Below are 14,294 nucleotides of genomic sequence, written 5' to 3' on the forward strand. Positions count from 1 at the left end.
CTTGACTGTTTGGACAGACTAAGATTACAGGAAATGGATCTACATTATTTTTCAAAGAAACGAATATGCAATTCCATTTATTAACAAAATTTCATCGAAACACACATGTTTGGTGAAGGTTCCATATGTTTATTTCTTTGCCGAGTATTGTGTTGCCAGCATATGAAAAAAGCAAACAATTATTACCGATCGTTGATGTTTAGTTATTTTGGATCTTGAAAGATTTGAATTTTTAATTATACCGTGTCAATGTGTGTGGAGTAATTATACTTCCTACATTTTTGTGAAACTTTTAGAGTTTTTGGACATCGGTACATCATTGGAATAACATTCAAATAGTATGCAAAAGAAATTGATTGATTTAAGTGTATCGTTACGCAAGCAAGGACATTCGTCCCTCGGATCCTTTCACGTATAATCTTCGTTCGATATTGAGCAGTTATAACGACACGCAAGTTCAGAACAAAAACAAGTGTTGCATTAACTCGTCCCACTTATCGCGTGTTGCGGACCCATTATTCGATCGGTTTTTCACTTCTTTTCTTTTTTACGAGGCACGTCGCGTGAAATCCATGTTGTAATCCACTTACGTTGCTGATCGCACGTTCTCAAGTTCTCGAGCCTTTTCTTTCAACAACACCGTACATAAGCCCGATGAGCGTACCATGTACACGTTATCCGTATGATAACTTCCCAGGATGATTATACCGAACGTATTTCCCGTTGTCTTCTAAGCAGAGTATATGTTTCCTATATATTTATCTATTGCCCGGTGTATCGGTGGTCTTTCGTTTCTGTAAATACACTGTTTCGTTCGAAAATTACCGATATGTTAAGAGACGTATAATTTTTAATCGTAGCTGAAATATATTCTACATCAGGCCTGGGCAACTGATTGCTCGCGAGCTGCTGATGCTCGAAACGCTACCCCCCACTCGAGGGAAATAGAGCTACCCCCTCTCTCTGTCATTGCCGGATTAGTCACGTGACATTGTGACACGTGCACGACGGAGATGAAACGCACCACGTGACCGGGTTCTGGCGGAGACGTGGGGGAATAGCGCGGTAGAAGGGGAAATTAAAGTGGGGGAATAGCGCGTTAGAAGGGGAAATTAGAGTGGGGAAACAAGTCTTGATCTGGCCACAAAAGTAGCATGAATGTACCAGTAAGTATTCAGTTAACACTTTGGCTGCCACGTTGGTCATATATGACCGATATAATTGTATTGACCAAACTTGAAAATCAATTTTTACTACAATCTGTTTCGTAACCCAAATTTTATTAGGATCTACGACGCATGAGAAGGTTACAAAAATCTTTATTATGATAAACTTTGTTGTTTTCTATTTTAATATTATTGAATAGGTTGTCTTGAATCTATGTGACTTTCATGAGCATCGGTATGGCAGCCAACGTGTTAAAAGTAAGGTCATGATACAGTTGTTTATAACACCTGTTGCCTTTTGGTACTTAGACTTACCTTACAACTCTCTCTTCTCATATACAGTTCTCATTTTGCTTCTACTGTCAATTAGAAATTAATAAAATGCTGCAATTGAAATCAAAGCAAATGTACCAGTAAGTGACCACAGAATAGCTACCGAGTGAATAACAAAAGTGAAATAACAATAAAATTACAATAAAATAACAAAATGATAAAGCAATGTCTTTATTCACAATATTCCGGAAGTCATCGATGTTACCGTCAATAAAAAATATTATAGTACACACGCCACACCTTAATACAAAAGTGAGAAATCAATCTGGTATTTTATATTAATTATAACCTCACCATTCTCAGCCACGTCTCCTTCTGTTAGTATGTATTTGAAAATGGTCACTCACTGGTGCTCAGTCACTTTCTGGCAACGTTACCAGATCGGGGGATTGGAGGGGTAAATAGTGGGGAAAATGCTATAGTTAGAACCTCAGTGACGTTACAAAGCTATAGTGTAGTTCAATACAGATAGTTGCGTCGTGATTCGTGCCGTAGGTTGGGGTCTTAAAACCGGTATCGCCGGTCCGGGGAAATCGAGGGGAATACAATTACCCTCTCTCTTTGGCATTTCCGGATTAGTCACGTGACGCCACGTCACGTGGTACGGATCGTGACGCCACTAGATACCCCCACTATTGGTATGTTGGTGGGGAGATTCTTGGCACGTGACATCATACATTTCCTCAGAGGGAATTTTTGCAGCTGCACTTCGTATTGGTACACTCACCCTAGTCACTTACTAGGCGATCGACTCACTGTCGAGCTTGTGCGATTGGAAGTACGGTAGTGGGGGTAGCTGTTCGAGCGTCGGCTGCTCGTGAGCAATCAATTGCCCAGGTCTGTTCTATATATATATTTACCACGTATTAGTATTCGATATTTCCGTTTTGATGATGCGTTTAAGACGTGCATCCATTCGATAAGAATGGGGAAGGATCGATTTCACGCGAGAAATGTGCAATCCTCCCTTCCCCCGCGGTAGTTGTAAGAGATGAAGCATTTGAAGGAGCTTCGAGACTTCGGAACGCTCGGAGAATTCCAATCTTTTTAAGCCGAACGGGATATCGTCGTTGTAGATCGTAACGAAACTTATACCTAAGTGAAAGTATTCGTCGGCGAACGGGTATTGTAACGGGTGCGGTAGACGATCGTGGAACATCACCGCTCGTCTATCGGGAAATCGTGGATAGGTTCTCTCCTCGATGCTACAACCATTTCTCAACGTCCTGTCATTTTCTCCTTGCATAACCGCGAGATCTTGGCCTGATCTTTCCGGACAATCTGGGATATTGATTCGCAAACTTTCTACGTTACCTCGGGACGCGGCAAGGTTTATAGTGCAACGGGTTTCAGAAGCTTCGATACTAAGACCTGTGAATTGTTCAAACGGGTATTATACAGGGTGTCATACATAACACTTTCCACGATTTTTCAAGTACTTGCGATAACCTGACAAACAAATATTTTTAACAAAAGTTGATCAGTTTTCGATTGGCTATTCATTGCGATAAAAAAAAGTTCGAGAAAAATTTTTTTTAGTATTGTCAAGGTCACCTTCATTTTTTTAAATCGCACTTTGTATTTTTGACTTAACATTATTATAGCCTGTATCAAGACGAATTCAACGACCTAGTGTATCAGATGACCTAGTGTATCTTCGGATGACCTAGAAGGCAAAGAAATGAAAATTTCAACAAGGAATGACAGTCTCCTTGAATTTTTGTATTAGATGACTTTAACAGACACAATCATATGATCTAGTAATAAACTTTTTCTGCAAATATTTTTACTACTGCCGTTGTATCTAAGGAGAAAATGACTATTTTTGCTTTAAAAAAATTTCAGTACATTCTACGAATATTAGTTAGTAAGTTTACCAAGTTTGAGATCATAATACTCAATACTGTTCTTTTAAATAATCCTCAAAAATTGCCTCAGAGCGTTAAACTAGGGAGACCTCTTAAGATTAAAATACCTTGAAAATAATAATAACCGAGGACGAAACAGTAAAAATCATGTAAAACCTCTAAAAGTTGAAAAATTTCATCATTTTGAGACATAATAGAACGTGAGCGTTCCAGTTTGCGTTTGTGTTGTATACTTGAAGTAATATTGCACAGCAAATTGTTTTACACTGGAACACGCGTTTTTCACGATAATGATATAATTATTTTTTTACAGTTCTAACTGGTGGACACTATTCCACATTACGTCCCATATATTTTTTTTTTTTTGCTTGCCATTCTTATGTGCATTTTGTATATTTGTCTGTATATGCATGTCAATAACATTTATAGCAAAACATGCAACTCAAAATATTGTTTTTATCACGAAAATCTAATAAATGTCACTATGCAGCAACCACGACAATAGTGTTTTAATTCCAAAGAATTTGTTGGGTTGTCGCGTAAGTCTTGCCAGCTATGTTTCAAACATAATTTTATGTTGAAGACAAATATTTCTTACGGACACTTTGAATTTTTGAACTTGGCCAAAAGTATTCTTTTCGTTCAAGTCTAAAACTGTATAAAGTCCTTCTGCCAAAAACTACCATTCTTCCAAATTCACGCAATAAAACATGCAGGAAGTGTTAATTTTTTTTCAATTCGACAGCGCATAGGTTTTCAGCTTCTAACGGAGAAGCTTTTAATTAAGTTAAAAGGTTTAAGACGCGTTTGAAAGGGGAAACATAAGACTGTGAAATAACGTAAAACGGGGATGTAATACAAATTTTTTGTCGCGATAAAATTCTGCATAAAACATAAACGATACTATGAACTTTCAATATGCTGGACACTTCTCGGTAGTCGTACAAGACGAAGGCTCGTAGAAAGTATTTTAGATTTACATGTGAAACAGGTTTTCTGCGAACATTAGTTCAAGTGTGAAGTAATTTATTGTGCATTATTACTTCAGGTGCGAACAGTTATGTTCGACGAAGAAATTTTAACTGCAGCGATAATCGAAACTTTCACTAGGAAAGCGAGATAAACTGTATGGCAAGTCGTTACAACTTGTGCGAAACAATTGAAAATAGTGTACCGTTGTTTGTCGACAAGAGAACCTATCCTGTATTATTGAGATACCGTAGATTAAGTATTTTGATTTGTTACACTGAAATTCCACCCTCGGTATATACATATATATATATATATATACACTTTATTTTGTTATTGATTTTTGTATATTATTTTATGTTAAATGCTTCGTCTAGTTAGTGTAATTCGCTCGACGAGTGTTACGTACCATAAAAGTATATTAAAATTAGGCAGAGTTTAGACGTACAGAATACATAAGCAATTATAGTGCGTTATAATATCGTTGGTGTGCTAATAAACGTTATGATGCTGTGTATGCGATGTCTTGAATTATTTTGTTGCTTTCGTACGTCCTTGAGCTTGCGTACACTATACTCTTGGTTCCCTGTCCATTACGTCCGCTATGTCGATGAGCTTGCTTCTCTCTCTCTCTCTCTCTCTCTCTCTCTCTCTCTCTCTCTCTCTCTGTCTGTCTCTGTCTCTGTCTCTCGTTTTCAACATATTTTCCCGTATTATTGTATTAATTAGGACGCAACTGTCACGCGAAACAAAATAGCCCTCCGAGTATTTGTTTGGAACTGAAATATGTAATTTTATTTTGTTGATTTTGTTACCAGTGAAAAGGAAAAGCGCACAGATAACGGCTTACATTAATTTCCTTCGTTATTTAATATAAAATCTTTTTTATCATCGAAACACAAGGCGAGCAACAAGCGGAAAATCAATTTACACGTCCACTGCAACAATATTGTATTTCGGTATAGTTTTAATGAAACTGCATGCGTGTGAAGCGAATACCAACGAGATTGCGTGCGATTTGATTTGTTTCCTTTTTCCTAAGGCAGTCTAAGGCTTAACTTCACCTTGGCAACCCAGAAATTTTCAAGTTTTTACTACACAATCCTGTACATCTTGACGAGAAAATGCCAAAAATCGAAGTTTTAAGGCGAGGAGTTCACTGGTTCAAAAGTTATGCGTGTTTGAAGTTGAGCGATTACATTTTGTTCTGAGCAAGCTGTCATCGAAAAGTGATTAAAATATAGAGAATCATATACGGGATCTCAAAGAAAAGGTATAATCCAAGTTGATTGGGATCAGGTCGTTGGGAGGAGGGAGCGGAGAGGACCGGGCCGGTCCCAGGGGACCGACATCAAACTTTCCCTTCAGGCGGCGTCGGTCCACGAGAACCGACACTAGGCTTTTCGTTTAGGCGACGCGTCGGTCGACTCGAAGAGGTGACTTCTGCGTAGACACTAAAGTTCACTTAAAATCGCTCAACTTTAAACCCGCATAACTTTTGAACCAGTGAACTCCTCGCCTTAAAACTTCGACTTTTGGCATTTTCTCGTAAAAATGTGCAGGATTATACAGTAAAAAGTGAAAAATTTCTGGGTTGCCAAAATGAAGTTTAAGCCAATCTAGAATCTAATCTAACGTAAAATCTAAGGTAACTTTATACAAACACGGACATGATTGTTTACGGTAAGTTATCAATCAATATGTATATAAATAATTATTCTCATACTCTTTTCAACTCTTTCGAATTACAATGCACATTTCATACGCGTAGTAACATTGTGTATATTGTGTAAATATTCGAATACTTTCATTTCAATCTATATTTACACAGCAGCTACTCGATTGCATGTTCGCTCATTTCAGCCATATCATGAAAATATTCTCGACTTGATGTAAGTTAAGACTTGAAGGTCCACATCAAATCATTCCGAGGCCAAAGAACCTAAATTCGAGCAATTAAAGGCCAAGAAATTCGAGAAGTTTCAATCGAAATAATACTCGCGACCTTGAAATCTTGGAGAAGAATGACTTTGAGAAAAAGATTATTTTTACCGTTGCATGTATCCCTTCAGACAGTTTAGCCTTGTCCTAAGAAGTTTCTTCAAAGAGGAACAATAAGTCAGACATTTAGGTAATTCCGTTTAGTCGAGACACCCTGTATGTTAATCGGCACATAGCACTTTTATTGTTAACCTGGTTCGGATTACTTGGTCCTTGATTCTCTAGTTCGACTCGGATGGTTGAACCCCATAGAACACAGAACTACAATTTTCTTTCGATATAAGACGATGGCTTTTGACGTATTCGGGTTGACATTTTTCTTGAGTGACCCGGGAGTGTATGGGCCCCATAAAGTTGAGACTCGTCCATGGTGGTCCGGCAGATAATAAAGTAGTCGGCTGTACAGTGATATCTTTCGTTGGAAAAGGATCGAATGTGACATACGGTTTCGAGCGGACAACTTTAAAAGAAAATGAGGGGACAGAGATTTTCTTGTTACGAGAAAAAACATTGTCGTCTTATATCGAAAGAAAACTGTGTCACCTACCTTCACACTTTGACGGCCGCTGTCACGTATGCGCAGAGTTCGCCAGATCAAGACTTGTTCCCCCACTCTAATTTCCCGGTCACGTGACGAGATTCGTCTTTGTCGTGCATACTCCGGTACTGGCAGAGAGAGGGTAACATTCCCCTCAATTCGTGCTCCCTCCCCTCTTCCGGCGACACTGCGTACATATGCGAAATTTTGTTAGCCAACGGTCATTGGTCAGTTTCACATAAGCGTGATTTCTTCTCTTTCTTCTTCCTCTTTGCTACCTTCAGATGGTACGTAAAAATGATTTCAGGCCGCGGATTGTCTTCGTAGATTCGCGATAAGGTAGAGTGACTACATTACCGTCAAAAAATGGTTTTACGTGCCTCAAATTTTCGCCCTTATATAAGAATATTTTGTCGCTGGTAAAGGGCTCATTCGAAAGAGGAAGGTTCAATCTAGTGCGCACTGGTCAGGAGCTGTCGAGATTATGCAGATATTTGGCAATATAAGCGTTAGAAGTAGGCCAAAAATTGACGATGTGCATGCCGTGCAATCCAAGCATTTTTATGCCATTGGATGACTTTTCTGGATGAAATCGAGAGCAGCGCGCACTAGAAAATATCTCCAGCTATAAATTGAGCTATATTTTGTCTTGACTCTCTGCAAAATGAAACCAAAAACTTGAAGCACGTTTCTGGCGTGAGAATTCATAATATCGATAATATAGAGCAAAAAATGTGACAAGTTTAGTTAAGACTCGTCGGATCAAGACCAAGACGGATCTTAAGTCTGTGTCTGGAAATTATTAATTAAAAAGTCACGTGACTATTCCGGGCCAGAGTATTCTCGACCAGAGTATCATTTTGTAGGCCCTCTTTGGAAATTTTTCTGAAAGAGATCAGACGACTGTCTTATATCGAGGTTTTGCATAAGTATTTTCTATTACTTGCGCTGTACAATATAATTTTTCGAAATTAAAATCCTTAAAATTGTGGGAGTTACAGTTCCTTGAAGGGAGTCGTAAAAAAGTGCCGTATTGGCTGACACAATTCCAGGCCGTTCTATTGGTCCGAAATAAGAAAATAAAGTAATACTTTGATTAGAATGAATATAGTTATGGTGTGAATCGAAAGAAATAAAATATCTCATTATTTAACCAAATGGAGGCATGTGAAATTTCATATTTTGACTTTTCAAGCTTTGTCTTCACATTTGGCATACTAAAAAAATAGAAATAGATTAATATTTGTTAAAGTTTTTGGTTTATACAATAGCAACAACTTTTCTGAAGATTCTTTCAAAATTTGAAGTTGAAGAATGTACGACGTATTGAAATTTATTTCGGTAATACCTCGTTAATTATGTGGTTTAGAACATATTCTGAAAACCAGAATTTGATACTCGATCGATTCGCAATACAAGAGGTAGGTAATTCCATTTAAAGAACTCAAGGTGACCTTGAAATCTAAATACTTGCATCGCAATATATACCCCTCTATAACATGCGAGCTTCGTATAGAATCTAATTAAAATAAATAAAATGTATACAATAATTTTGTATATTATTTTTTTATATTATTACAAATGATGGACATATTCAAGGTGAACATTGGACCTTCCACCATATACCTATGTATATTATGAAGCACATGTCATAAGCGAAGCAATGAATTCTAATAGCATGAGTCATGTACGGGCTTCAGCGGAAAGTAATCGAAAATTGGTGTGGCACGGAAAATGTTAGGAATGCATATCACATGTTTCCGCTGAAAGACTCGTGTGTTTCAATTGTTACCAATTACCAATTATAACAAGTATGACTGCGTAGGTAGCGCCGGAGGCAATCTACATACAGGGTGTTCCAAATTGTTGTACTTGCTTCAGAGGGATAATTCCTGAAATCATTTGTAGCAACTTTTTCCTTTGCGAAAATGTTATCCGCGGCTTTATTCAGGAGTTATTAACCCATTTGCATCATTAGCATATATAAACGCTCAATTTTCTTGGTCACTATCGCCGGAGCGTATATATACGGTCCATTTTCCTGGTCACTATCACCGGAGCTGTATGCATACGCTCGACTTTGTTGGTCACTATCATTATTTGTTAGCTAAAAAATAGAAATGGAGGGTGTTGTTGGAGATGAAAGTAGTAATTCTGATTTTTTCTTATAATGCTGAAATATGAAGTTCTTTTACTTGCAGTCATTTTTGTACTTAAAAAAAAAAGAGTTTGGTGATAAAAGCCTTCTTTTCATATTTCCTTATGATGCAAATGGGTTAACTAAAAACACGGACCAATCAGAGTGCGGCTACAGCAGTCAGCTCCCGCTGAGCGTGGCGTTGGCATTGGCTGGGTCAGACTCCGCCTGCTGTATCCGCCCTCTGATTGGTCAATGTTTTTCGTTAATAGCTCCTTAACAAAGCCGCGGAGAACATTCTTGCAAAGGAAAAAGTTACTACAAATGGCGTCAGAAATCACTCCTTCCAAAGAAATACAACATTTCTGGGACACCCTGTATAGCCGGCGAGAAAAATGCGCGGCCGTCAAAGTGTTGTGACACGGAAAAAAGTCGAATCGGGAAGCATCGAGTAGTCGAATTGGCCATCGATCATCTCCCGATAATTATGCGAGACGATTTCGCAGCCTCTCGAATTCGACTGTGCCACGGTGGTGCCGCGAATCTCGTAATCTAACTGCGCGCGTTGCTTTCCGAGCGACACGCGAGTGGAAAGTGGAGCAAGGTGAGATCCAGCCGGCGACACGTCCTTTTACATTATTCGCCGCTTAATTATTTTCATCCGCGGCCGTACGTGTTCGCAGAATCCGCTTGCACAACGAATTATCGCGCGGTGCAACTCGATAACCGCGCATCGACGTGTCCGATCGCGACGCGACGATCGTTATCGGCCCGGTCGGGCGCGCCGATGGAACGTCGCCTTCCGAGAACGAATTTCGTCGCTTTCACTCGTTTTCCACGGCGGGCTCTGGATCACGGAGCGGAGTCGCGGCGAGCACGGCAATAATTCACCGCCACCACAAAACTACCGGTTTGTACATTAACACGCGGTATCTGCAGATAGCAGTGCGTCGCGGTAAATCAACAGACCGGCCCCGGCCTTATCGACGCCGTAAGCTATGTACAAGGCTCGTCGTTCTTACTGATAACGCGCGCATCCACGCTCCTCTGCAACGTTATCGTGACCCCGGCGGACCGTGATTGTCCTAGGTTGTGAATTTTCGATAATGCGGGCCACCGGTTATCTGCCCGCTTTTTCGCTTCACCGATCCCCTGCCCCCGGAAAACACGCTGGTCTCGATTCTTTTATCGTTTCCGGAGCTTTTCCGACACTATGGCAGAGCATCAAATTTAATATCATTACCCCTTGGTCCTCGTTAATCCCCCAGTGTACGAGTAAAAACTATCCATTCTCATGTTGACATTTCTTTTAAAAAACTCGGAGCTTGTCTTACATAGTGCTCCCTCAAACAACGCGGTTTCGATTATACGCCGTTTTTTTTTTTTTTTGATAAATTTCAGTTTTTTGTCACATTTATTACTTATCAATTCAGCATGTGTTTACAGTTTTCTTTGTCATGGCGAATAAGTGAGGTGAGATTCTTGCACGTATTGAATCGTAAAGTAATGAGGTGAATTCAAACATGTATTGAATCGTAAAGCTATGTACACGGTGTATAAAAATTATATGTCACGATCACCATAGCGTGATTCTACCCCTCTGGATCGATGGAGATCTGTTAAAAAAATGCACCGCAAAATTGAGCTTGACCTTGAAAATCAAGGTCAAAGTGTCGAAAAATTTGAGTGACGAGTACGATGCAATAAAGAAGAGATTTTCGGAAATACAACATTTTTAGGACACCCTGTATGAAATATATAAAAATGTGTGTACTTTGTGGGGGAGGGTCCCTAACGTCCGCGTTGTTCGAGGAAGCACTGTATGATACTATTTTTGCTATAAACGCGGTAGCCCCGAACGTTTAAATATCTATTGTAAAATATAAAAACAAATGAAAATCGATAACACGGCTATCCATGCGCAAAAACAGTTGCTTACTAGTATTGTAGTAGTACGCACGCCAATCGAATCAGTGTTGTCTTATTTAATTTTCTCCTTCGTGAAAGTTTTATTACTGGCTGACAATGAGTCGGATCCATTGCTCCAAACATGCGAGTATTCAGTTTGACGATTCAAAAATGGTGGATTTGATTTGAAAGACAAAGAACGGAGAATTATTTTTTATTTTTTAATACAGTGGAGTTCACTTAATTGCTAGAAAAGTGGGAGGAACTAGAAAAGGAGAACATTTTGAGTGAAATGCAATTTAACGTCCTTCTGGACTAAACGTGTTTTTCTTGCAAAAAATCCTTCAATACTAACAGAAACACCTACACTCCGAAACAAAAAGATAGCACATCTTACATTTTTTAATGTTTTGCAGTAGAAACTGGTATACAAAAGTACATTGTTCATGTCAACACTAGTTTTGGGCATGCCTGTATGTATAACATGCTCAATATTCTCATCGACAAATTTCTACGAATGAAAATGTATAATTTATGTTTACAATATTTTTCAAAAAATTAAGGTGACGTTCAATGTCTTAAATGGAATGCTATTTTTGTTTGTTTGTCATATGAAAACGACGGTCAAGACGAATTCAAATATGTGGTAAACAATGTCCCTCAGTGTTTGGAAAGGTCAGGAATGAGAGTGTTTTGTTATTATTTACAAGTGTCGCACATGCTTGCCAGCATGTGTTCGGCTTGTCGAATAAATATTCCATTACTCTGAGCGGCATGGTTTAACATGTTTTCGAATTCGTCATGACAACCGCTCTTATATGTCAAACAAACAAAAATACCACACCGTTTAAAAAATTATAGGTCAACTCAATTTCTTGATAAAATATTGTAAACATAAAAATTTGTTACACACAATTATGTTAGTCATAACAAACCGTACAACTACGTCCTGTGTCATTTTTTTCTCATGTTTACCATTTCGGAAAAAACCGCTGGACAAAAATAATTCCACTGTATAATTGACACTGATCCACAAAACGTATTTTTTAAATTTTCAATTCAGGCCCACACATAAAGAAATTTGTAAAAACCACTTTTAGTATTTTCTAATCTTTTAGAATTCCTTCTTCGTGTCATGTAGCAAATTAATTGTTTTAACTTCTCAAAAAAAATCTTTGTCGTATGGTCAAACATTAAAATAGTTATGGTCTTTTTAAAGTGTCAATCTTTGTCAGCATATTCGGTCCAAATAAGAAAAACATGTATAAACACAAGTTGTTTAACGCTATAAACATAAAAAGTTATAAACAAAAATATGGAATCGTACGCCACTTGACCTTCATATGTAAAGAATTGTGAAGAAGAAAGTTTATAAAACAAGAATAAATATGCGTAACGAACTGATGCAAAGAACAAATGTGATTCATTCACTGAAACAAAATACAAATGAACTCCATTTTGAAACACTCTTAATCCTGTACTGCTGAACACGGTGGCCATTTTGAAATGGAATATTAGTTGCATCTACGAATTTAGTATTGAAATTAGTGTCAGCAGTGATAATTAGTATTAAGTGATTACTAGCAATAGCTAGTATTAAATAAACATTAGTATACATTTAATGACTGCAGATAGTCCGCACAAAACAACAAGTACTTGAATATCGCTATCTTCGTTCTCTTCGAACTGTGTATTTTCGTTTATAACTTTTAATAAAGCGTTAACATCTACATAACATTTCTTTCTCGTTCAGACCCATAAAATATACTAACACAGTTTGGCCCTTTGGGACGCGATATTAAACGTATCCTGAAACAATGCAGGCATAGAAAAAAAAAGTGAAAATAAATTAAGATCGCGTAAATCTCGGCGTGTGCTATCTTTTTGTCGCGGAGTGTGATAAAATATACATACCGACTTCCTTTTTCCGCCGATTCATCCAATGTTTCTCACGTCGACTAATCCTGGCTAATGGATAAGGTTAACGAGCAGTGCGATTCGCATAGACATTTGAAACGGTCGAATCGTCGGACGAGTTCCCCGGTCTGCAACCGTGTGATTCGGCTCGGTTAACGTCATTGCTCCGATTCGCCGGGAACGTCCGCATGAGGTGACATAAAAGCAAACCACGCATTACGTCCGGTGGACTACAATACTCGTTACAGCACGAGCTCGCGTTCCCAAGGCGATCTGGGACCCGTTAAGCGGACACTAATCGGCGGTGTCGATGCAACTCACCTGACAACCGACGAGGACAACAACCGCAATAGAAACGATAGGATTCAATAGCGACAGTAATTATACACCAATATTTAAGTACTCGTCGTAACGAGGCGCGCGGAGTGCTCGAGGAAAGGAACATCGTGGCGGCGCCATTAGCATTCAACGAAAACGTTTTCACACGAAAGCGAGCGCAACGATACACGTCGCGGCGCACTGTGTAACCGGCAGCGGGTGTATCAAAACTCATTCCGAGAGATGCGTAGCGAGCCGCAACAAAGGTAAGAGCTGGGTACACGTGTCGGGAACGGGGCAATGTCTCGTTTGACAAACGATACGGTGTATCTTATCTGTGTTTGTCTCTTCAGCCGCTCGACAATCTCTCATCAACTTCAAACAAATCAGAATTCAATCTTCGTAGAGGCGTCTCTCGCTGGAATCCGGTGTAGCTCCTTTCTTCGGTCTTTTTCGGAAAGTTCTACGAGTACCTTGAACGTCAGCGATTTCGGCCTGAATAAATGCGAATAGCTTGCGAAGAAGTTTCGTCGAATTCGCGGCTTCAAGGTTTAGTTAATAGAAAAGCGAAACGAACATTATTATGCATATGAATGCGTATAAGTAGACTGTGGAATTTTACATACACGTTTGCGACAGCAACAAGTGGATAAAGCACAGAGCAGTAAACGCATTCAAAGAATTTAAAAACACTATTATTTTCAACCCTCTCAAATTATTCAGAAAATAACTAAATGTATACAGTGACTTCTCTATACAGGGTGGTCATTTCACAACTTTCCAGCCGAGTATCTCGAAAAGTATGAAAGATATTAAAAAAGTGTAAAACACGTGTCCAAGGATTTCGAGGGGGAAAGAGGGGAGCAGTATCAGTTTTTTTATTTTGGTAGCGTTTTCAACGTAGTTTGAAGGTCAACTTTATTTTTTCAAATGGAAACCTATGTTTTTTATTATGGGATCTTATTGTACTTAAACAGACCAGCAAGGCCTGGATGATAAACGTCGCGGAATTATCCCCACTACCGTATGTGTCCTGGACGATACTTGACGCTGGCAAGACCCGTGTTGTTGACATATATCGAGAATTCACTGTATGTAGTTCCTCCATCTTGCAATGGTTACAGACAATTTTTATCGTA

The 14,294-nt window shown here is 38.8% G+C and overlaps 1 protein-coding gene and 1 long non-coding RNA gene across 4 annotated transcripts in view; both read left to right on the forward strand.

The window, feature by feature from the left end:
* LOC143353971 (ankyrin repeat and sterile alpha motif domain-containing protein 1B) overlaps positions 1–14,294 on the forward strand; it is a 152,995-nt gene that overhangs the window by 85,852 nt on the left and 52,849 nt on the right. The gene's annotated exons all lie outside the window — the stretch shown is intronic.
* LOC143354004 (uncharacterized) lies at positions 13,103–13,863 on the forward strand. Its single transcript, XR_013082245.1, has 2 exons — positions 13,103–13,421; positions 13,509–13,863. It is a non-coding gene; the product is annotated as an uncharacterized LOC143354004 (long non-coding RNA).

This window comes from Halictus rubicundus, chromosome 5 (assembly GCF_050948215.1).
Source record: "Halictus rubicundus isolate RS-2024b chromosome 5, iyHalRubi1_principal, whole genome shotgun sequence".
NCBI classification, from domain to species: Eukaryota; Metazoa; Arthropoda; class Insecta; order Hymenoptera; family Halictidae; genus Halictus; species Halictus rubicundus.